Source organism: Schistocerca nitens, chromosome 3, assembly GCF_023898315.1.
Source record: "Schistocerca nitens isolate TAMUIC-IGC-003100 chromosome 3, iqSchNite1.1, whole genome shotgun sequence".
NCBI classification, from domain to species: domain Eukaryota; kingdom Metazoa; phylum Arthropoda; class Insecta; order Orthoptera; family Acrididae; genus Schistocerca; species Schistocerca nitens.
Genome location: NC_064616.1, coordinates 325,402,886 through 325,428,255, shown reverse-complemented (window position 1 = coordinate 325,428,255; position 25,370 = coordinate 325,402,886). Strand labels below are relative to the sequence as shown.

The window sequence follows — 25,370 nt, the reverse complement described above, 5'->3', positions numbered from 1 at the left end:
GTGTGTGTGTGTGTGTGTGTGTGTGTGTGCGTGCGTGCAATATGATTCACTTACTTTTTCTGGTTCCTCCATTATCTTCAATGCGAAACCACCACTAAGTAAGTTTCACTGTCACTCTTTACAAGCGACAGAAACAAGATATTTTTAATGTTGTTGGACCCTACACATCATAACTGAGCGAAGAATAGGATAGTAGCATGGCTGACATCTCCGTCAGGCAGTCAGAATCTTACTTTTTCTGTGATTCCCCTAAATTGCTTAGTTAAATTCTGAAATACTTCCTTCAAAAACGCCAAAACGTATTTTCATCTTTACTGTATGATTAAATGATGATGGCGTCCTCTTGGGTAAAATATTCCGGAGGTAAAATAGTCCCCCATTCTTGAGGACAATATTATGGAAATGGAAGAGGATGTAGATGAAGATGAAATGGGAGATAAGATACTGCGTGAAGAGTTTGACAGAGCACTGAAAGACCTGAGTCGAAACAAGGCCCCGGGAGTAGACAACATTCCATTAGAACTACTGATGGCCTTGGGAGAGCCAGTCATGACAAAACTCTACCATCTGGTGAGCAAGATGTATGAGACAGGCGAAATACCCACAGACTTCAAGAAGAATATAATAATTCCAATCCCAAAGAAAGCAGGTGTTGACAGATGTGAAAATTACCGAACTATCAGTTTAATAAGTCACAGCAGCAAAATACTAACGCGAATTCCTTACAGACGAATGGAAAAACTGGTAGAAGCGGACCTCGGGGAAGATCAGTTTGGATTCCGTAGAAATGTTGGAACACGTGAGGCAATACTAACCTTACGACTTATCTTAGAAGAAAGATTAAGAAATGGCAAACCTACGTTTCTAGCATTTGTAGACTTAGAGAAAGCTTTTGACAACGTTAACTGGAATACTCTCTTTCAAATTCTGAAGGTGGCAGGGGTAAAATACAGAGAGCGAAAGGCTATTTACAATTTGTACAGAAACCAGATGGCAGTTATAAGAGTCGAGGGGCATGAAAGGGAAGCAGTGGTTGGGAAAGGAGTGAGACAGGGTTGTAGTCTCTCCCCGATGTTATTCAATCTGTATATTGAGCAAGCACTAAAGGAAACAAAAGAAAAATTCGGAGTAGGTATTACAATTCATGGAGAAGAAGTAAAAACTTTGAGGTTCGCCTGTTGTTGTTGTGGTCTTCAGTCCTGAGACTGGTTTGATGCAGCTCTCCATGCTACTCTATCCTGAGCAAGCTTCTTCATCTCCCAGTACCTACTGCAACCTACATCCTTCTGAATCTGCTTAGTGTATTCATCTCTTGGTCTCCCTCTACGATTTTTACCCTCCACGCTGCCCTCCAATGCTAAATTTGTGATCCCTTGATGCCTCAAAACATGTCCTACCAACCGATCCCTTCTTCTAGTCAAGTTGTGCCACAAACTTCTCTTCTCCCCAATCCTATTCAATACCTCCTCATTAGTTACGTGATCTACCCACCTTATCTTCAGCATTCTTCTGTAGCACCACATTTCGAAAGCTTCTATTCTCTTCTTGTCCAAACTGGTTATCGTCCATGTTTCACTTCCATACATGGCAACACTCCATACAAATACTTTCAGAAACGACTTCCTGACACTTAAATCTATACTCGATGTTAACAAATTTCTCTTCTTCAGAAACGCTTTCCTTGCCATTGCCAGTCTACATTTTATATCCTCTCTACTTCGACCGTCATCAGTTATTTTACTCCCTAAATAGCAAAACTCCTTTACTACTTTCAGTGTCTCATTTCCTAATCTAATCCCCTCAGCATCACCCGATTTAATTTGACTACATTCCATTATCCTCGTTTTGCTTTTGTTGATGTTCATCTTATATCCTCCTTTCAAGACACTGTCCATTCCGTTCAACTGCTCTTCCAAGTCCTTTGCTGTCTCTGACAGAATTACAATGTCATCGGCGAACCTCAAAGTTTTTACTTCTTCTCCATGAATTTTAATACCTACTCCGAATTTTTCTTTTGTTTCCTTTACTGCTTGCTCAATATACAGATTGAATAACATCGGGGAGAGGCTACAACCCTGTCTCACTCCTTTCCCAACCACTGCTTCCCTTTCATGCCCCTCGACTCTTATAACTGCCATCTGGTTTCTGTACAAATTGTAAATAGCCTTTCGCTCCCTGTATTTTACCCCTGCCACCTTCAGAATTTGAAAGAGAGTATTCCAGTTAACGTTGTCAAAAGCTTTCTCTAAGTCTACAAATGCTAGAAACGTAGGTTTGCCTTTTCTTAATCTTTCTTCTAAGATAAGTCGTAAGGTTAGTATTGCCTCACGTGTTCCAACATTTCTACGGAATCCAAACTGATCTTCCCCGAGGTCCGCTTCTACCAGTTTTTCCATTCGTCTGTAAAGAATTCGCGTTAGTATTTTGCAGCTGTGACTTATTAAACTGATAGTTCGGTAATTTTCACATCTGTCAACACCTGCTTTCTTTGGTATTGGAATTATTATATTCTTCTTGAAGTCTGTGGGTATTTCGCCTGTCTCATACATCTTGCTCACCAGATGGTAGAGTTTTGTCCGGACTGGCTCTCCCAAGGCCATCACTAGTTCTAATGGAATGTTGTCTACTCCCGGGGCCTTGTTTCGACTCAGGTCTTTCAGTGCTCTGTCAAACTCTTCATGCAGTATCTTTTCTCCCATTTCATCTTCATCTACATCCTCTTCCATTTCCATAATATTGTCCTCAAGTACATCGCCCTTGTATAAACCCTCTATATACTCCTTCCACCTTTCTGCCTTCCCTTCTTTGCTTAGAACTGGGTTGCCATCTGAGCTCTTGATATTCATACAAGTGGTTCTCTTCTCTCCAAAGGTCTCTTTAATTTTCCTGTAGGCAGTATCTATCTTACCCCCTAGTGAGACAAGCCTCTACATCCTTACATTTGTCCTCTAGCCATCCCTGCTTAGCCATTTTGCACTTTCTGTCGATCTCATTTTTGAGACGTTTGTATTCCCCTTTGCCTGCTTCATTTACTGCATTTTTATATTTTCTCCTTTCATCAATTAAATTCAATATTTCTTCTGTTACCCAAGGATTTCTATTAGCCCTCGTCGTCTTACCTACTTGATCCTCTGCTGCCTTCACTACTTCATCCCTCAGAGCTACCCATTCTTCTTCTACTGTATTTCTTTCCCCCATTCCTGTCAATTGTTCCCTTATGCTCTCCCTGAAACTCTCTACAACCTCTGGTTCTTTCAGTTTATCCAGGTCCCATCTCCTTAACTTCCCACCTTTTTGCAGTTTCTTCAGTTTCAATCTGCAGTTCATAACCAATAGATTGTGGTCAGAATCCACATCTGCCCCTGGAAATGTATTACAATTTAAAACCTGGTTCCTAAATCTCTGTCTTACCATTATATAATCTATCTGATACCTATTAGTATCTCCAGGATTCTTCCAGGTATACAACCTTCTTTTATGATTCTTGAACCAAGTGTTAGCTATAATTAAGTCATGCTCTGCGCAAAATTCTACAAGGCGGCTTCCTCTTTCATTTCTTCCCCCCAATCCATATTCACCTACTATGTTTCCTTCTCTCCCTTTTCCTACTGACGAATTCCAGTCACCCATGACTATTAAATTTTCGTCTCCCTTCACTACCTGAATAATTTCTTTTATCTCGTCATACATTTCATCAATTTCTTCATCATCTGCAGAGCTAGTTGGCATATAAACTTGTACTACTGTAGTAGGCATGGGCTTTGTGTCTATCTTGGCCACAATAATGCGTTCACTATGCTGTTTGTAGTAGCTAACCCGCACTCCTATTTTTTTTATTCATTATTAAACCTACTCCTGCATTACCCCTATTTGATTTTGTATTTATAACCCTGTAATCACCTGACCAAAAGTCTTGTTCCTCCTGCCACCGAACTTCACTAATTCCCACTATATCTAACTTTAACCTATCCATTTCCCTTTTTAAATTTTCTAACCGACCTGCCCGATTAAGGGATCTGACATTCCACGCTCCGATCCGTAGAATGCCAGCTTTCTTCCTCCTGATAACGACGTCCTCTTGAGTAGTCCCCGCCCGGAGATCCGAATGGGGGACTATTTTACCACCGGAATATTTTACCCAAGAGGACGCCATCATCATTTAATCATACAGTAAAGCTGCATGTCCTCGGGAAAAATTACGGCTGTAGTTTCCCCTTGCTTTCAGCCGTTCGCAGTACCAGCACAGCAAGGCCGTTTTGGTTAATGTTACAAGGCCAAATCAGTCAATCATCCAGACTGTTGCCCCTGCAACTACTGAAAAGGCTGCTGCCCCTCTTCAGGAACCACATGTTTGTCTGGCCTCTCAACAGATACCCCTCCGTTGTGGTTGCACCTACGGTACGGCCATCTGTATCGCTGAAGCACGCAAGCCTCCCCACCAACGGCAAGGTCCATGGTTCATGGGGGAAGGAGGTTCGCCTATGACATTGTAATTCTGTCAGAGACAGCAAAGGACTTGGAAGAGCAGTTGAACGGAATGGACAGTGTCTTGAAAGGAGGATATAAGATGAACATCAACAAAAGCAAAACGAGGATAATGGAATGTAGTCAAATTAAATCGGGTGATGCTGAAGGGATTAGATTAGGAAATGAGACACTTAAAGTAGTAAAGGAGTTTTGCTATTTAGGGAGAAAAATAACTGATGATGGTCGAAGTAGAGAGGATATAAAATGTAGACTGGCAATGGCAAGGAAATCGTTTCTGAAGAAGAGAAATTTGTTAACATCGAGTCTAGATTTAAGTGTCAGGAAGTCGTTTCTGAAAGTATTTGTATGGAGTGTAGCCATGTATGGAAGTGAAACATGGACGATAACCAGTTTGGACAAGAAGAGAATAGAAGCTTTCGAAATGTGGTGCTACAGAAGAATGCTGAAGATAAGGTGGGTAGATCACGTAACTAATGAGGAGGTATTGAATAGGATTGGGGAGAAGAGAAGTTTGTGGCACAACTTGACTAGAAGAAGGGATCGGTTGGTAGGACATGTTTTGAGGCATCAAGGGATCACAAATTTAGCATTGGAGGGCAGCGTGGAGGGTAAAAATCGTAGAGGGAGACCAAGAGATGAATACACTAAGCAGATTCAGAAGGATGTAGGTTGCAGTAGGTACTGGGAGATGAAGAAGCTTGCACAGGATAGAGTAGCATGGAGAGCTGCATCAAACCAGTCTCAGGACTGAAGACCACAACAACAACAACAACAATGGTCAGACAGAGAAAGCTAATCGCAGGTTAGGCAGATGCCAGATCGAGATTCATTGGAAGAATTCTCTGGAAATGTAGTCCACCCACAAATGAAGTAGCTCGTTCGACCAATACTTGAATATAGGTTGTCACTCTAGGGATCCATATTAGATAGGACTGACAGAGGAAATAGAGAAGATCCAAAGAAGAGCAGGTTCATTTATTAAGCACCATAGGTGTTTTCCCAATCCTGACTCTATTTAATGTAGGACGCACTTCTGAGTGTAGAGGATCTGATGTTCTGATGAGGATACTGTTCTGATCTGTCTCGAGAATGTCGTTGTTGTCAATTTTTAGTTGCTAGTCCTGTACACTTTCCCTCTAGAGAGATAGTACTTCAGATAATTGAAGTGATTCCTCAGTTGCCCATCCTAACTTCACGGCCATACAAGATTAGCCTCTTCTTTCTCACTGCTGTTGGAATGCACTGTAAATGTCGATACAGTTCTTCGTTGTGTATGATTCAAGGGAGTGAGACAGGTTCTTAGTCTTTCCCTTGTATCATTAAATATATTCTTTGGAGCATGTTGTGAGGGAAACAAATAAAAATTTTCGAAAGCGGAGAGAAGAAATAAAAACATTGAGGTTGCCGGTGACATTATAATTCTGCCAGAGGCAGCAAAGCACTTGGAAGAGAAGTAGAACGAAGTGGATAGTGTCTCGAAAAAGTATTATCGGAGGAATATCAACAAAAATAAGACAAGGGTCATGGAATGTAGTCGAATTAAATCAGGCGATGCTGAGGGAATAAGATTAGTAAATGAGACACTAAAAGTATTCAATGGATTTTGCTGTATGGGCAGCAAAATAATTGATGATGGCCGAAGTAGAGAGGATATAAGTGCAAACTGCAATAGCAAGAAAAGAGTTTGTTAACACCGAATGTAAATAAAAATGTTAGGAAGTATTTTCGGAAGATATTTCATTGGCCTGTAGCCAATTACGGAAGTAAAACGTGGACAATAAACAGTTAAGACAAGAGGAGAATAGAAAGCTTTAGAAATGTGGTGTTACAGAAGAATGTTGAAGATTTGATGGAAAGATCGAGTAAGTAATGAAAATAAATTGAATATAATTAGGGAGAAAGAAATTTATGCACAACCTGTCTGAGAGGAGCGACGGGTTGATGGGTCAGTTTGGTAATGGAGAGCGGTGTGTATTTGGGAGAGGGAGAGGGAATGGGCATGTAGACCGAGACGAAGACTCGAATAATTAAGGAGGATGAAATTAATGTAGGCCGTAGTAGTTATTATGCAGAGATGAAGAGGCGTGCTCAGGACACATAGATTACATCTACATCTACATCGTTACTCTGCAATTCACACTTAAGTGCCTGGCAGATCGTTCATCGAATCATTTTCATACTACTTCTCTACCATTCCACTCTTGAACGGCGCGTGGGAAAAAGGAACACCTAAATCTTTCCGTTCGAGCTCTGATTTTTCTTATTTTATTATGATGATCACTTCTCCCTACGTAGATGGGTGTCAACAAAATATTTTCGCATTCGGAAGAGAAAGTTGGTGATTGAAATTTCGTAAATACATCTCGCCGCAAAGAAAACAGCCTTTGTTTCAGTGACTGCCACCCCAACTCGCGTATCATATTAGTGACACTCTTACCCCTATTGCGGGATAACACGAAACGAGCTGCCCTTCTTTGCACTTTCTCGATGTCCTCCGTCAATCCTACCTGGTAAGGATCCCACACCGCGCAGCAATATTCCAGCAGAGGACGGACAGGTGTAATGTAGGCTGTCTCTATAGTGGGTTTGTCGCATCTTCTAAGTGTTCTGCCAACAAAGCGCAGACTTTGTTTCGCCTTCCCCACAATATTATATCTATGTGGTCTTTCCAATTTAAGTTGTACGTAATTGTAATTCCTATGTATTTACTCAAATTGATAGCCCTCAGATTTGTCGTATTTGTCGTATACTAAAAATTTATAGGTTATCTTTTAGTACCCATGTGGATGCCCTCGCACTTTTCTTTGTTTAGTGCCAAAGAGGGAGTGGGGAGAAATGCATGAAATTAGTCTTAGGACTGAAGAACACAACAATACCATATTCTTTTGTAGGACTCATTACCATTTTCAGATTATTGACATAACACTTTTTTTTCATTGTACAACATTGATAATGGAAATATTAGTTCCCGAATCCAGTCTGCGAATAAAGCTTAAAAATATGTATTTGTGGGGTAGATGATGTTAGTGCATCAGTTTCACGGGTGTATGTTTGACGACAAACGGAGGTGGTGGTGCGCGACAACTCGCGGAGACACCTCGATTAACTGCAGTGTCGTCGCCGCCGCCGCAGGAAGCGCTCAGCCCGCGGCTATTGGCCGCAATAAATTCGGCCACGCTGCACACGGAAGCAGTTAATTACGGTCTGTTTGGCCACTGGTGCAGTTTTCAATAGGACGCACCATTCCGCCGCAGGAGACAAAAAAAAAAAAAAAAAATCCTCTCCCTCGCAGCAAGCGGGTCACATCGCTGTGAAGAATTTACGTTCGTTAGGTATTGGTCCCGTCGAGAATGATATTACAAATCAAGTGATTAAATCCGTCCATTATTGAATTGAAAATACTGCGGGACGCCTTTATTGATGGGTGATGATTAAAGAGGCAGTGGCAATTACTGCTGCCGATGGTTTTAAAGCGCCACCGTCATTATCTGCAAAGAGAGCGTAAATTGGATGTAGTACCGCGTGGGAGTCGCTCAGGCGATACGTTATCTAGCACAATAGAGAAGCGGACATTTATTTCTTTACTGCCCTCTGAAAGATTTACCCTCCTGCATAGGAAAGAAAAACGTCTAAGGTTTACCGATGAAATAATTAACAAATCGTCAAAGATTAACTTACAAGAACGTCAAGGACAAGTTCACAAATGTTTATCCAGCGTATGGCCGCACTTGTAATTTCCGAAAGACTAAATAGATTCGGGGACTATTAATTCTGTGTAAATATGTAAATTACAGCAGTCGTTCTGAATTTACCGGCGTATCAATAAATCTTTATCAACTGGAACAACTGCGTTGGTAACCCAGTTCTGCACTCGTGGTCTTCCACAGATGTTGATGCAAAATAAAACTTAAAGCCACGTAATCATGGAGGGCCTCTAAGTGCTCATATTTACCAACAGTTGTTGGTATACTAACTATAAGAACCCCAAACACTGGAGCACTGCTCAATAAGGCTTGCGTTATTGTGTTTCATGAACTTCCATTACAGGTTTGCTGCACTTCTGCATAATATTTTCAGTAAATTTACGTTTTAGATCATCCATCCCTACTGTTGATTTTCCGTGTTTATTCCATTTCATATTGTTTCGAAGTGTCGGAATTTACACTAGGAGACAGACTCTGTGCGTATGCTAGTAAAAGTGTAAAATCTGATTCTTTGATGTTCATCGTCTTGTATATGCATATTGCCTTATTTTTACCACATTTAAGGACAGCGGCGAATTAGGACACTGAGTAAAAATCTACTAGTCCAGCAGTGATACTTAATTTTAGACAACAGCGTCGCGAATAAATAATTTCAAAGTACTTTTGAGACCGCCAGATGTCATACCCATTACAGGAACTACTATGCTAACAATGTGAGACACTGTCAATAGCCGGCAGCTGTGGCTGAGCGGTTCTAGGCGCTTCAGTCCAGAAACGCGTCGTTGTTACGGTCCCAGGTTCGAATCCTGCCTCGGGCATGGATGTGTGATGTCCTTAGGTTAGTTAGGTTTAAGTAGTTCTAAGTCTAGGGGACTGATGATCTCAGACGTTAAGTCCCATAGTGCTTAGAGCCATTTGAACACTGTCAATAAAATTCTTCTGGGCTGTTGTCCGCAATGTCAGCACGTAAAACTGTCCGACGTTTCGACCACTATTCCAAGTGGTCGAAACGTCGGACAATTTTTTATAATGACAACGCGGTCAACAGCCCAGAAGAATTTTGTTGATAGTGACAACGGCCGCGGAAGCGCACGCTTACATTAATGAGAGACACGTTTGATCACAGTTAAGCAAATTACTTACTAGTACATTAAAACAAAACAAAATAAGTAGCTGTACTACATACGGTCCTATTTGCGATATGCTTCCCATTCGGAACCGGATCATCTAGCTCATTTTAGAGAAACGCACAGTTAACTTTCTTTCCGGACATGGTGTATTTGGACACTTCCCACCCACTCATATAGCGTACCGTTCAGGGCGCTAGCTAACAGGACGTAGAGGTGAGCAGACTCGGATCGAGTCCGTGTTGTGGGCTAACGACCTTTGTTTTGGAACACCGGCCAGTCTGAGTGTAAATTTTAGATGATACCCTGCACTTGTTTAGGCAAATGCTGGTCTGGTCTGTAATCTCACCCTCAAGAAAACACGATGCACACAGCAGAGAGGGTATACGATTCATAGACATATGGGGCACTTTTAGTTTAATTGAAGAATGGAAATGGAAAAGTTCTAAAGGCCAAATCTCACGTGTATCAGGGGAATGAAAAAACAATTTGTCCATGTTTGTAGACTGAGAAGGAATTCTGATACCAGAATTGTGCTGCTCACTGAATAATCGCAAAAAAATTATGAGACAAATTATGGAGCAAATACTTTATTAAGAACGTTCTAAGCGCCCTACTAGGAACTAGGTCTAAGTGCCAATAAGAAAGTTTTTGCCCCAAGTCCCGTTATTAATGAGGCACTACGTTTTATTTGTGGTAATACAAGTATAGGAATACAGCAGTAAGTTTGTAATTAGTAGGATTGTGGTCAACGGAAACCATTACTCATACCTTTTAAATTTTGGCACTCCTAAGGGAAGCACTGTTTTACTCGCAGACCACATGACATCTACTAATGCATCTGTGATGATTTGGCACCTGCACCAAGTCTAGGACATGGAAGTGTGTACCAAGAACACAACAACACCGAAAACATGTTCTGTGAAATAATCACTCGTAACACGTTTTCCATTTCCAGTCTTCAACTGACGACTCTGCCTACAGGAAGAGCACAGGGCGCAAAGATAAACTGACTTCGACACCACAGGCAGTCCGAACTTGAAGGCCGGACAGTGATATGAACATCAGTTCTGTCTGGTTTTTTTCGCAGAAACAGAAATTACTGTACTGTGTCCATAAATGTAAGTGATACGGATATGGAGAACAAATGATGAAGAAAGCACTACAGTGTTTTTTCGAGGCTCAAAGAAACTTCAGTTTATAAATGGGAGAAGAGTTTGTAAGTAAAGAGAAATAGATGCACCTACGCCACGTGCGGCCACAGAGCACTCAGAGACTCACATGATCATGGAACAGCCTCAGGAATGCGTTTCTCATACTTGAGAGGCGTTGCCGACGCTGTTCTACCTCTCTAGACTTCCGTCGTGTATAATGGGAGGAAGTGTTGCGGAGTGCCATAGCTCAGCGCTTGTCCCGGGTGTCTGTCGGCCCCCGAAAAGCTCATTAGGCTGTCACTGTCTGCGGGTCGCACGCCGTTTTGTTTCACGGCTGACGTACTGGAGTCACCTCGAAGATTCACGAGTATGCCAACAGAGGTGCACGTGATTAGGAAGTCGCGTGCCTGTCGGCGGTGCAACGTGACCAGCAGAATCCAGTCGTCTGTTATCTTCCAGAGAACAAACAGACTTGTCCCCTCCCCCCAAAAACATACATCATCGACATCTTCGTAAACTATACAAAAATACACCCCAAAACTGACAAAAAAACAGAGACATGTACCAGAAAGCAGGTATACACCAGTTGCAATGTAACACTTGTGAAGGCACATACATAGGGCAAACAGGGAGAACATTTGATGTCAGATACAAGGAACACATGAGAGCATGGAAATATGGGACAAACCTCTCCACATTTGCAGAACATCTAAGAGAAAATGACCACAAACCAACCACTAGAGAAGATGACATGAGAATAATTAGAATCAACAATAAAAAGCACCTTCTGACCAAGAAAATTACCACATACATAAAACCAAAGCAGAGGGGAAAATCCTGTTGAATGACCGAGTACACATGCCAAACAATTCATTATTTACACTAATAGATAAAATAATAGAATAATGTTCGCAAAAAGGATAAATATAATAATACTATATTACTGTCTAATGTAATAATAATAGAACCTAACATCTTTACACTCACTCATCCATGACCCCTCCCCAGAATACTGAAACGAAAAATCAAAACAGCTGTCACCAAAGTTTTCAGCCACTCGCTAACAGCTAGTCCAACCGCCACCCCCCCCACCCCCACACTAAAAAAAAAGGCTGTATCCCCCCCTCCCCCTATCTCTCACTCATACGCACATACGCACACACACGGTATAAGCCGGCCATAGTGGCCGAGCGGTTCTAGGCGCTCAGTCCGGAACCGCGCGACTGCTACGGTCACAGGTTCGAATCCTGCCTCTGGCATGGATGTGTGTGATGTCCTTCGGTTAGTTAGGTTTAAGTAGTTCTAAGTTCTAGGGGACTGATGACCACAGCAGTTGAGTCCCATAGTGCTCAGAGCCATTTGAGCCAACAAATAGGTAAACATACCAAAGACAACGAAACATGTAATGGAGTAGCAATATTTGCGCTGTGAAAAGAAGTGTACGACGAAATAGTTGGATCGAGTGACAGAAGAACGATAGCCCGCCACAAAAAAGAGTGAGAAACATGGTGAACAGTGTGTGGATGTTGAAAACACAAAGATGTGAATATAGAACAGTGATAAAAGTGGTAGTGCGACCTCCAGACCAGATGTAAGGAAACGCAGATCAGGAAATAGTAAGTAATTACAGTTTTACAAAAAATCGTGAAGTGAACTGTTTGATAATCTATAACTAACAAAACTGTATCATTATAAATCCCACTGATGATGCCTTAGAACTAGACAAGGCGAAACGCGTATGGGATAAATAAAATAACTAGCAGCAGGAAAAGGCAGTTTGATTTGCAAAACAAGTATTCGTAAACTTTATTTATATTTGTTCAATGTAGCGTTCTGTAGCTACAGAGTGCGACGGCGCACTGCCTGAAACAGTGACTCGTATGCGGTAGAGGCGGAGTTCAAAATCCCGTCCGGTCATACAGCATCTGATTTTCAGTTGTACCCTTAAAGCATTGTTGGAAATACTGAGTCCTTCGTCATCATATCCATGGCCGATACCCGCTCCATCCTCATAACACTGTGAACACTGTGGCCCTTGATGAGCCAAAACATTCTCTAAATCGGTTAAGACGAATTCAGGGATTGTTCCTGTGAAAATGGCCAGGTTCCATTCTTATCCTGACATAGATTGCACTTCGTCTTTAATTATCTCGGCAGTGATGGTACGTTAAATCCTAATTTCACACGCTACTTTCCTTTGACATAAGTATGTCCGTTACAAAACTATGGCGATCTCTCGCACCGTCCTTAAGCACGGAAAGAGTTACCTGGACAAAACACACAGGAGTGTGCATACGGAGCGATTTGAATTGGAACGACCACATAAAATTAATCGCGGGTACGGAAGAGGCCAGACTGAGATTCATTGGAATAATCCTCAGGAAATGTAGTCCATAAACGAAAGGAAGTAGCTTGAAAAGCAGTCGCTCGGCCGATACTTGAATACTGATTATCAGTCTGGGATCAGCACAAGATAGCATTGATAGAGAAAATAGAGAAAATCTAAAGAAGAGCAGCACGTTTCGTTACAAGTTCATTTAGTCAGCGCGAAAGCGTCAACGAGATGCTCAGAAAACACCAGTGGCAGACGCTGCAGATGTGTTCTGCATCACGGTGTGGTCTGCTGTTAATATTCGGAGAACGTACGTTCCCAGAAGATTCAACCATTATATTGTTTCCTCCTACGTATATCTCGCGAAAGCGCCATGAGAGATTCTAACCCACACAGAGGCTTACCAGCAATCGTTCTTCTTACTAAACGTACGCAACTGCAACACGAAAAGGGGGAAGTAACATTGGTACACAAAGTACCCTCCACCACATACCGTAAAGTGGCTTGCGGAATATAGCCGGAGATGTGGATGTAGAAAATTGCTCTGCGGATTTATATTCATGCCGAATAACAGCTTCACCGAAACCACGTACCTATTTACTTACGAAAAATACGTTTCAGAGCGATGATTTATTCATAATGACTGCTGTAGGTGAGAATCTGTGCGAGCTGATTAATGGTTCAAATGGCTCTGAGTATTATGGGACTTAACTTCTGAGGTCATCAGTCCCCTATGACTCAGAACTACTTAAACCTAACTAACCTAAGGACATCACACACATCCATGCCCGAGGCAGGATTCGAACCTGCGACCGTAGTGGTCGCGCGGTTCCAGACTGCAGCGCCTAGAACCGCTCGGCCACTCCGGCTGGCGCGAGCTGATTAGATCAGGTCGGTTAACTGTCGTTGATGGTTAGAGTTCAGACAGCATTAAATAGAGAGTACGTCATTTGAGACACCACAAGCACAGGTTGGGGAAGGATGGGGAAAAATTCTGCCGTCTCCCATTCAGAGGCATCATCGTGGTATCTGACGTAAGCAAGTTAGAGAAAACCACTGAAGCCAAAATTCTGATGTCTGGACAGAGATTTGAAGTACATTTCTTCAGAATTCGAATCCAATGTGCTAACTACAGCGCTTTGTCGTTCGGTCATTACAGAATAATTTTATCTGCTATACGAGATGTTTTCTACACCTTCCAACCATAGTCCGCAACACAGTGAAGAAACACGTTACATATTGATTATCACGATAACCGAAATAGAAAAGGAGCAGCACCGGTGATGTGCCTGAGGCAAGCTGAGGTCTGATGGTCGTGGATGAGCGACTGACTAATTGATGGCTCTCCCAAAGAGCGTCCGGAGTGGACTACCAGCGGATTGTAATTCAAAACCTCTTGCTGATTTCTTATGTAACGAAGGAGATGCTCGTATTAATGACAGGTAAAGAATACCTTTAAGTTCTCAAAACACGGTAATCATTTGTTACAGATTTCCCATGTGCATCATACACGCTGGAGACACGTGCTTTCAGCATGGTCAGACAGGGTCAAAAAGTACACAGAATCAGTGTCAATGTGACTTTAAAAAAGGGGAAGACGTCTTGAAGGGTCAGTGCAAGTAACTATACAGCACAAAAACTTCGTGCAGCTCAATACATACCATTGATCTCATGGTTCATCAGCACCACGATACAGAAACAGTACCCCTGATTAATGATAACAAAAATTAAAGGCCAGGACACTATACGGACGATAGGCAAATTCTCACCTTCTCCTCAAGCACCTTGTGGTAGCTCAGTAACTGCTAAGAAAGGAAAGTCCAGTAACTAGAAAGAAAACATGAGTCTTGATGTACGACAAAAACACGATGTATGAATCAATCATATTTGGGTTTATGAAAAGATGAAACGAACATTGATTGATTATTAGGGCGGCATATCGTCAAACGCACCACATGAAATTCCGTGCCGTATCATAGAGGAATGCTTTGCAGATATTAGTAAAATGTTGCATTGTAGCCAACATAAATACTCGTTCAAGAATCGGAATAAATGTAGAAAAGGAGTTTTGCCATTATTGATATGTAAGAACCATTGTGGATAGCCTTACACGTTAGCACGCTGCTTCGGGGAGGCGAACTGGTACCGGATCGAATCTGCCCAGTGGATTCCCGACGAGGGCCGGTGTGCCGACCAGATTGGATGTGGTTTTTAGGCGGTTTCCCACATCCCAGTAGGTGAATACCGGACTGGCACCCATGTCCCGCTTTGGTCACAATGTTCGCAAACATCCAGAAAACGTTCGCACACTTTTACATGGAATAAGACTAGACACAGACAGATGCGGTACACAAATTAGGACTGTTCCCACAAAACTCACTTTATGCACTTTGTTTTCAAATAGTTTTTTTTTTCTTAACAGTTTTTTTTTCTGTTCAGCTTCCTCTACAAGCCTATTCATCCAGTTAGGGTAAAATTTGCTTTATTCCGCAAATGTTAGACGGAGAATTCTGCCCGTTTTTGCAAAACTCGCTCGATGTTTATGTAGGGACCTTTTCAAAACTCGCTTTATGATATTTAGTTTGCGAAAGCTGTTTGACGTACTGCTGGGTTTTCCCATGTTTTATTTAATGTGCGTTATATGTCAGAAAAAGTACTTTTTTGACTGTGTTATGGCACTCCTGGCATAAACATTTTGCTTGGTGGTAGATGGCAGGGCATACTACTGTGCCTGCCAACAAAGCTGACAACCGGCGTGGTGGCTGATGGGAGCTCCAATTAGCTACCGAGCCGGGTGTCTGTTTGGCACGGGCAGTATTAAACTACGTTTGTTGGCGATAGCTGTTGTAAGAGTTGGTTGCCAGTTACCTCCATTTAGTGGAAGTTAAGCCTAGAAGACTAGACTTGCTCAAAATAATGACCGCCAGCATGCTGACAGAAGTGATGCACGCAACCGTGGAGGGGAAGACTGTTATGCAGGCAAACTCTCTTTTGCTGACTTATCATATTTCGATAGTATATTTCATTCTTCAGGAGATAGAAGCAAACAAGATGTATTTCTTCTGTCATACATGGATATCTCAGTACCAGCTGGATATGTTTTAGGTCCCACTGAAGCTAAGACTTCCAAATCTGTGCCTATCAAGTGTAAGATAAAGCTTCAAGGTGGATCCTAAGTACCAATTTTTGCTGCTAAATTTCAAAAAAATAACAGGAGTATCGCGGCATAGCTTAGCCCAGATTGCACGGTACTCTCAGGAACATTAGACTGCACTACAGGAACAAAGAGGTGGCTCAAGAGCAACTTAAGCCGATAGATTTATAACCCAACAAGTGAAGGAGCACATTTTGAAGTATAAATGTAGAGAGTGTTATCATAGCAGAGGGAAAATGAGCAGGTCACATTTGCCCCCGACATTAAATGTAACTATAAGGTGGGAAATTTTTTGCAAAGAACAAAGGCAAGTAGGCAATAAAAGGATCTGTGCCAAAATTTAAGACAGTGTTCTATAAGAATTTTAATCTCGGGTTTGGTAGCCCTCACAATGATACCTGTTCAACATATACGGAGCTCGAACTGAAACAATGATCGCAGAAACATAAGAATGCCATGAAGTTTGTAAAGATAACTTCCGCTTGCATAAAGCCCGTAAAAAATAGTTCCATAGCATCATAAACAAATACTGCGAACACAATGTAAAAGTTGTCAAAGAAATGCAGGAAAATCAACCCCTTCCAAAGCTCTCTTCTGGAGTAGGCTTTTACACACAAGTATCGTTCTGTAACGTGACTGGGTGATACGTTAACCAAATCAAGGTACTGATAACATTGTTCAAATTATTTGGTGTGAAACAGAAGCTGGTAGAGATGCAAATGAAATCTCATATGCGCTACAACATTTTCTCTTACATTATTCGCCGGCCGCTTTGGCCGAGCGGTTCTAGGCGCTTCAGTCCGGAACCGAGCTGCTGCTACGGTCGCAAGTTCGAATCCTGCCTCGGGCATGGATATGTGTGTTGTCCTTAGGGTAGTTAGGTTTAATAAGTTCTAAGTTTAGGGGACTGATGACCTCAGATGTTAAGTTCCATAGTGTTTAGAGCCATTTGAACCATCTTACATTTTTTGGATGAAAGGACTGGAGATATTGGTCAGAGAGGATTGAAACTTGATCTTTTTTCAGACTAATGGACCAACCAGAACAAGAATTCTATAATTCTTTGTATGCTGACACATTTTATGGAACGCGCTAAGCCGGCCGCAGTGGCCGAGCGTTTCTAGGCGCTACAGTCTGGAACCGCGCGACCGCTGCCGTCGCAGGTTCGAAACCTGCCTCGGGCATGGATGTGTGTGATGTCATTAGGTTAGTTAGGTTTAAGTAGTTCTAAGTTCTAGGAGACTGAAGACCTCAGAAGTTAAGTCCCATAGTACTCAGAGCCATTTGAACCCGCTAAAGTATTTCCTGAACGTAGCCACTATTTTCCTATTAGCGGACATAGTTTCATGCTACCGGATCGTGTTTTTAATAGAGAGAAGGAATATCGGAAGAATGAAGAAATCACGTCACCTTGTAAATACAGGAATATTCTAGCGAAATTTGGAAAGGTACAGGTGTGGGGAGAAGAATGGCTTTCCTACAACTTCAGGCGGATTTCTACAGAAATACTGAAGGCTACCTTGCATTTCAAAGTGATGGATGTACGAGGAATAATGGTAAGACTCAATGTGATGTTAAAACGTGTATTTTCCTGGGTCGGAAGTGTGATGTTTTGAAGAAGAAGATTCCTTCGTTCAGAGTCATAAAACGTGCTGTGCTTATACCCAAGGCAACGGCCTTGCCGCAGTGGATACACCGGTTCCCGTGAGATCACCGAAGTTAAGCGCTGTCGGGCGTGGTCGGCACTTGGATTGGTGACCATCCAGGCCGCCATGCGCTGTTGTCATTTTTCGGAGTGCACTCAGCCTCGTGATGCCAATTGAGGAGCTACTCGACCGAATAGTAGCGGCTTCGGTCAAGAATACCATCATTACGGCCGGGAGAGCGGTGCGCTGACCCCACACCCCTCCTATCCGCATCCTCCATGAGGATGACACGGCGGTCGGATGGTTCCGGTAGGCCACTCGTGGCCTTAAGGCGGAGTGCTTATACCCAAGACAAACTATATGAGTGGAGAAAAAAAGGATGTAGTGAACGTAATGCGTTTCTTTACCATTCCTAAGGATGTAGCAAGTTTCCACAATGAGATACACCGAGCTAGGTGACGCAGTGGTTAGCCCACTGGACTCACATTCGGGAGAACGACGGTTCAAACCCGCATCCGACCATCCTGATTTATGTTTTCGTGATCTCCCTAAATCGCTTCAGCCAAACGCCGGGATGGTTCCTTCCCTAATCTGATCGGACCGCTGACTTCGCTGTTTGGTCCCGTCCCCGAAACCAACCAACCATGACATGTTCTCTGCAAATAGTGAAGAGTATGAAGATCACGACATGTCACAGAGATTTTGTGAGGTTGAAGAGTCCCCTGAAGGTGTGTAGAAGAGAAAAAAATATTTTATAATTTTAATGAAAAAACAGACAGTTAACATTCAGGTACCACTGATCTAGTTTGAGCATAAAGTGAGTTTTGAAAAAGAAAATTGTTCTTCTACAGCAATTAATAAACTATCAAAAATTTTGTGTACATGCAAAGACTGTATTAAAACATATTCATAACTGTCCGAAATTTGTTAATTGTAAGAAATTTTCCCCTCTCAAATTGCTTGTTAAGTAAATATATCTGTCCCCTGTAAAATTCTATTTTTTTCATGAATCGAGCTTTCAAATTCCGTCCCAGGGGTGGGGAGTGACAGGAAGGCTTCCGGCCACCCTCTGCCATAACAGCGCCAAATCCAAAACAACATGCCGGTCCCGCGAAGAAACACGATAAGATCAGGAAAAAGAACACCATCAGTCATGGGCAACTGAGCAGACTACATTGCTCGATCTCGATATCAGCTGACTCTGTCTTCAGTGATTCGTTACCGCGCTGTTTTCTGTTACCTACGTATACCCATCTTCAGTTAGGTCGCCGTCTCAGTATTATTCCTCGCCATCCAGCAAAGACCTTCGTTGGTTCACCTGCCATCCATTCGCATGTCTACATGACCCACCACCACCATTTCATTTTTATTACGTTTTCCTCTCCAGTCTGTTCCCTGATCCTTTCGTTTGTTCCCCTGTTGGTAATTTCAGTATGGATCTGTCGTAGATTGATTGTAAATTTGCCGCTTGAGGCACATCGGAAGTGTAGTTTTGAGAACCCTAAATATTTCATAAACGGGGCTATAAAGTGACTTTATTCTTCTATGTATTTCCTGTACTGTCCATACATCTGTTTCCAGCTGCCCTAAATACAAACATTCGCTACTGATTCTGTGAATTCATTGTCAGTTAAACCTATCTGAACACCATGCACAGTCATAAATTGCGAAGTAAATAGTATTTTATTGGTAAATAGATCTTATTACCGTGATTTCCTCACTCGCCGTATACGCACAGGGCGCGCGAGTACCTGGTGATTATATCGACAGTAATGAATCAGCAGAAAAATTAAACATTTGTTACAGTTGCATCTGGCTTCGTACTTCCGCGTCAACGTCGATTTTTCCTCATTGTGCTCCATTTTGACGACGCTGACAGGTGGTTACTAACTTATAAACGAGAATTATTGCTCAGCTGAGTTCTTCTTGTGTACTTCTATAATATGTCTATGGCCGTTGATGCTGTGGAGCCATCAAGTTTTTCCATCTCATTATTAAAAAAAAATTCAACCCGATTTACAGTATTTGTTGTTATATATGTATCTTCTACGCCAAGAATTTTCCATGTTGGCCGCTGCAACGATATTCTTGACAAAACGCCAGATATTTTACATTTTGCGTATTTACCAGATATTTAGAAAAAGATATGTTGCATAGCATTCATTAAACGACTCTGCATACAAATTTTCCGTTTTACCTGTCTTACGGAAAGCGCATACATTATCTGCAGCTCCTTTAATGTTTTCAGGAATTATATAGTCTGCATTCGATGGGAAATACACTAGCTTGTAATTGCATGCTACCTGACGGTGATGCAAGCTTCCTTCATCACTCGCAGGTCTGCTAGTTGTTTCTTTTTTCCTTTATCGCTTAACATATCTTCTACAGTGAAGTCCTTAGAAACGAGGTAACTACCAACGCTGGTCAAGGATAGAACGTATACGGCTTCACTCATGCAGCTGTCAAGGCATTCGTCTCCGTAAATGAGGGACACAACGCAAGAGTTACCGCATTCTGGCCGATCTTAAGTTCGCTAGACAGTGTGTCTAGCGTGTTATCGCATCACCGTCTATTGCCGAAGTACTATTCTTCGTTTCTGAAATAAAGAGAGACGATCACATATTGTTTTTGCTGGTGGCTCAGAATTAAGGGTAAATTCTGATGCAGTGGGTAGTTAGCTTTATTGTCCTCACTTTTGATTACATTAAAGACAGCACAAAAAGTAGACCAAATTACTTAAGGACATCAGGAAATTTGGGGCAATATAGGACGACCGCGTTCGGAACAAAAGAGGCAAACTGCTGCAGCTTACGTCATGACCTAAATTGTCTCACTCTCTGTAAACGGAATGTAAGCAGAATGAATTCTGGCAGTTTAATACTATTAATATGTCCTGAGAATTGAAAATTCCAGCTGCTACTTTAATTACTAGGTTATCCGAGTCCAGGTCTGACTCAGACTTTTTTATTGTCAGTGATAGACTTGCTTTGTTCCGTAGTGCTTATGAACCGTGAGGTTAGTGCTACGAATAGAGCTTCAAGCGGTTCTTGTACTGTATAGCTACTGGGACTGGACCAAAGTACGGGAACATCGCGAGAAATACATGTTTAATGGTAAATGCAGATGCTAGCAAAACCTGTTACGTTTAACCACTAACGGCAACCGTGCAGTGTCCTCAATAAGTTGCAATTGCCAGTCGTGGTCAGAACAGTTTTCTGTGTAGATGTGGGTGCTTTATGTCGGAGCTAAATAAATTCAAACGTGGTGCTCGTATGGTGGTGCTTCCGTATCTAAGGTAGCTGAAGTACTTGGTGTTTCATGAGGCACGTGTCGAAGATTGATACCACATACAGGGAAAGCGTAAAAACATCGTCCGCTAAGTCGCAGTGAGGACAGAACTGTAAGTTGACAGCTGCAAAATCCACTGCAGAACTGAATGTCGCACTTGTGAACCCTGTCAGCACCAAAACAACAAGAAGGCAGCTGCGAAAGCAGAAAATTGCTGGGCGCGCTGTAATTCCACACCCACTCATCAGTGACACAAATGTCCGTATCAGGAAAACGTGTTTCCCAAGCCGTAAAACCTGAACTGTGGAGCAAAGGAAGGAGGTCATTTGGTCAGACGTGTCTTGTTTCACACGGTTTTCAACTTCTGGCCGAGTTTATGGTCGATGCGTGAAACGTGGCGGGATTCGGTGATGCTTAGGACAGCCATATCGTGTTATTCGATGGGTCCCATGGTTACTCTGCAAGGTCGCATTACTGCTACGGATAATGCAACCAATTTGGCTGAACGGGTCCATCTTGTGGTACAATGAATCCGTTGAAATACGCGTCCCGGAAAATGTAATGAACCGTGACAGCGGCTTTGTGCTGGATAATGCGTGGAATCCCGTCATCTTCGAGATTTGCTCCTCACAAACACCCCAGAATACTCCGATGACTGCTGTGAATGGCAAGGCTGAAGACAGCTGATCTCTGCAGTTTCACCAGCAAGGGCGCAGCCGCCGGCCGGTGTGGCCCTTCTCTCACGGTGACTGACGCATGCGCGGCAGTACTCCAAGCGTCCTAGGTAAGGCGAAGCGGAGAATGTCTTCGTCAGTCTTCGATGGTTCAAATGAAGATGACTGGGAGGCGACCAGTCGAAATACAGTGGAGTGAAGTTTACAACAACCGGCTGCAATCAAGAAATCTCTCTGAATATTTAATTCGCTGGGAAGATTTTAAATTTCATATTTATGGATATAATCGAGAGGTCAGTTTGTGCACAAAATCCTGCACCCACAAAATTTTCGCAGTAATCGACGGCCGTTGAGGAAGCGTGGCTCAATATTTCTGCAGTAACTTCCAATGACTTCTAGAGTCCATACCACGTCCAATTGCTCATTACGCCGGGAGAAAGTATGTCCGACACGATATCAGGATGTATCCCATGACTTTTGTCACCTCAGTGTATAGCGGTCCATCACCACAAGCCTATAAAATTAATCGACGGGTACCGCAGATACGATATGGAACAACATTACAACACCATTCAGAAAGAATTTAAATATTTAGTTGAAGATAAAAGAGCAAAAAATTACAACGATCGACAGTCGGAATTTATTGTCCAGCAAATCAAGAAGCACTTTCTGCTAAAAATGCAGGCCTGGGACTGGTGACTAAACTGGTGGTACGAACGCTAAATTTTCTTAAGTCGCACGCATTATTTTACTGTCAGTTTCAATAGTCAGGAGACATTAATTGCGCGCCAGATAGTAGTCCATCGTGGTGTTATCACATAGCTAAAGCTCCTGTAAAAATTCCAGAGGGAGGCCATCTGGTCCCGGTGATTTGTTCACTGCTCCCCTACCAATGGCCTCTATCACTTCCTCCTCTGCAGTCTCCTCCATCAGTAGTGCTTCCGCCTCTGGTTCAGTGGTGCTGAAAATCGTACGTGTAACTTCGTTAATGGCTGCCATATCGGTATCCATGGCGGTGTAAAGTTGAGTGTAATGTTCTACAAAGGTATTTCTTGTTGCGATATTATGAGTCTGCCATCATCCGTGACCACGGCATGTGCTAGGGCTCCTCGTCGTCTTTTGTTTTCGTTGATGATGTGACACATCGATCGGTGTTCTCCTGCAACCCGATATAGCGTCCACGTACTGTGGTCCTATTCTGTATCGTTCATACCGATCGGTGCAGTAGGTTAGTCTCGGTAGTGACGTCATTTTCGGTTCTTTATCCGAATTTACTATTCAGGAAGCTACTGAGAACTGTCACCGAACGGTCCTCCCGCCGATTTTTCGACAACTGCACCGAGAGGTTTTGGATTTCGGTATGGCCCAGTCGTTCGATTGGCTGTGGTTTAGTTACAGCTATAATTTGTTATTTTAAATGTTTTCGGTCAATATTCTCTCAAAATACCTGTTATTTTATGCAATTAAGAGTTTAAAGATCATTAAATATCAAGACATCGGCTCTGCTTACGTATATTACATGAGTGTTAGCTGAAATTACTTGTGAATTCGCGTACCCTTTCCCGCAAATGTTTTACTTAGCCTATTAACTATCGAAACGCGTTTAAAACTTATAAGTAACAATGCAAAGGAATTTTGTGAAGCTTGATAGAGGAAACCTTCCAAAATTTCATGTATTTACGGTTTACGTTCGCATCATTCGGTAACGAAGTCAGCCTGCGTCTCTCTCTCTCTCTCTCTCTCTCTCTCTCTCTCTCTCTCTCTCTCTCTGGTAATTCCATAAAATGAAGCGGCAGTAGCACGCAAGCTGTCGTGGCGAAGTTGGTAAGGCAATGAACTGCCGTGGCAAAGGGCGGAGGTTAATATACTGCTGGATGCGATTATTTATATATATATTGTTTCCTCTTCGTGTTTGCAACGAATTCTGAGACGTCGTTAATCGTCAACGTTAAGCATTTTTCTGAAATATTCGTTGTAATTTACACGTAAGAGCGCACTTTCTCAGTAACGAGTATCTCCGTTTTCGAGACTTCCATATGTTCAAGAAATGAAAGATGAAATTACTGTGCGTGAAGCAACTGACAGTGACATTTATACGAGGGCCGTTCAGAAAGTAACCTCCGGTTGATTTAAAAAAAATACACCAAGTTAAATAAAAATATTTTAATATATACATCTTACAACTACATCTTTGCACTATTTTTCTACATAGTCTCCATGGCGATTGAGGCACTTATCGTATCTCTTCACAAGCTTTGAAATTCCTTCTGCATAAAAATCACCCGCTTGTGCCTGGAGCCAGCCTGTGACCGCATCTTTGAGCTCTTCGTCGTCATCAAACCGCTGTGACCCGAGCCATTTCTTCAAATGCATGAAGAGGTGATAATCACTTGGCGCCAGGTCTGGGCTGTAAGGTGGATGGTTGATAACATCCCACTTGAAGGACTCAAGAAGGGCCGTTGTTCTGCGAGCAGAGTGAGGACGGGCGTTATCGTGCAAAAAAACGATACCGGAAGTCAGCATACCACGGCGTTTGTTCTGTATAGCCCGTCGTAACTTTTTTATTGTTTCACAGTACACGTCTTGATTAATGGTCGTACCACGTTCCATGAATTCAACCAACAACACCCCTTTGGCATCCCAAAACACCGTTGCCATCAGTTTTCTGGCAGAAAAATCTTGCGAGGCTTTTCTTGGTTTGGTAGGCGAATTTGAATGTGCCCACATCTTTGATTGTTCTTTTGTCTCAGGGTTCATGTACTTAATCCAGGTTTCGTCACCGGTCACGATTCTGTTTAACAATGGTTCTCCTTCGTCCTCATAACGTGACAGAAAGTCTAATGCAGAGGCCATTCTTTGAGTTTTGTGGTGGTCGGTAAGAATTTTGGGCACCCATCGTGCACAGAACTTACGGTAACCCAATCTTGCTGTCACTATCTCGTACAAGAGAGTCTTAGAAATCTGTGGAAAACCAGTAGACAACTCCGACATTGAGAAACGTCGATTTTCACGAACTTTTGCATCAACTGTTCAACGAGTTCGTCAGTCACCAATGATGGTCTACCACTCCTCTCTTCATCATGAACGTTTTCTCGTCCACTTTTAAATAAACGTACCCATTCACGGACAACTCCTTCACTCATAACTCTTGGTCCGTACACGGCACAAAGCTCACGATGAATAGCTGCTGCAGAATATCCTTTGGCTGTAAAAAACCTTATGACAGCACGCACTTCACATTTGGCGGGGTTTTCTATTGCAGCACACATTTCAAACTGCCACAAAAACTAAACTAGCGCAGGTACGACGTTCACTCGACCACGGCTTGATGCCGACTGACCTGTTGAGTGCGTGAACGCACAGATGGCGTCGCTACTCCCCCCACAACCCGCACTGTGACCAATCGGAGGTTACTTTCTGAACCGCCCTCGTACTTCTTCTTGTCACAAATAATTCACCATTTCTTTCGGAATACGTAGAGATTTCCGAGAGTGTGGTGAGACAGGAATCTAAGAGCACAACGTAAATTGCTGAGAATGAGACTAGATGCAATCGTCTTTATACTTTAACTTGTCTCAAGTATTTATCTGTGATAGAATCGTTAACAACAGTAGACGGAGATAAAAGGTTCCCGCCACAATATTTTCAGACTATACCACCACAGATGAAACATTTTGATTCACCAGATGCATGTGATAAACTACAACGAATTTCTATAGCTGCACTCGTCAATGCTCTCGAAAAGACGATTTTTTAAATTTTGTTTTTATGAACCAGATCGTTGATGTATCATATAAGGAAGT

The 25,370-nt window shown here is 42.5% G+C and overlaps 1 pseudogene; it reads left to right on the top strand.

Moving 5' to 3' along the window:
- Positions 1-17,627: 17,627 nt before the first annotated feature.
- Positions 17,628-17,745, top strand: LOC126249904 (5S ribosomal RNA; annotated as a pseudogene).
- The last annotated feature ends 7,625 nt before the right edge of the window (positions 17,746-25,370 follow it).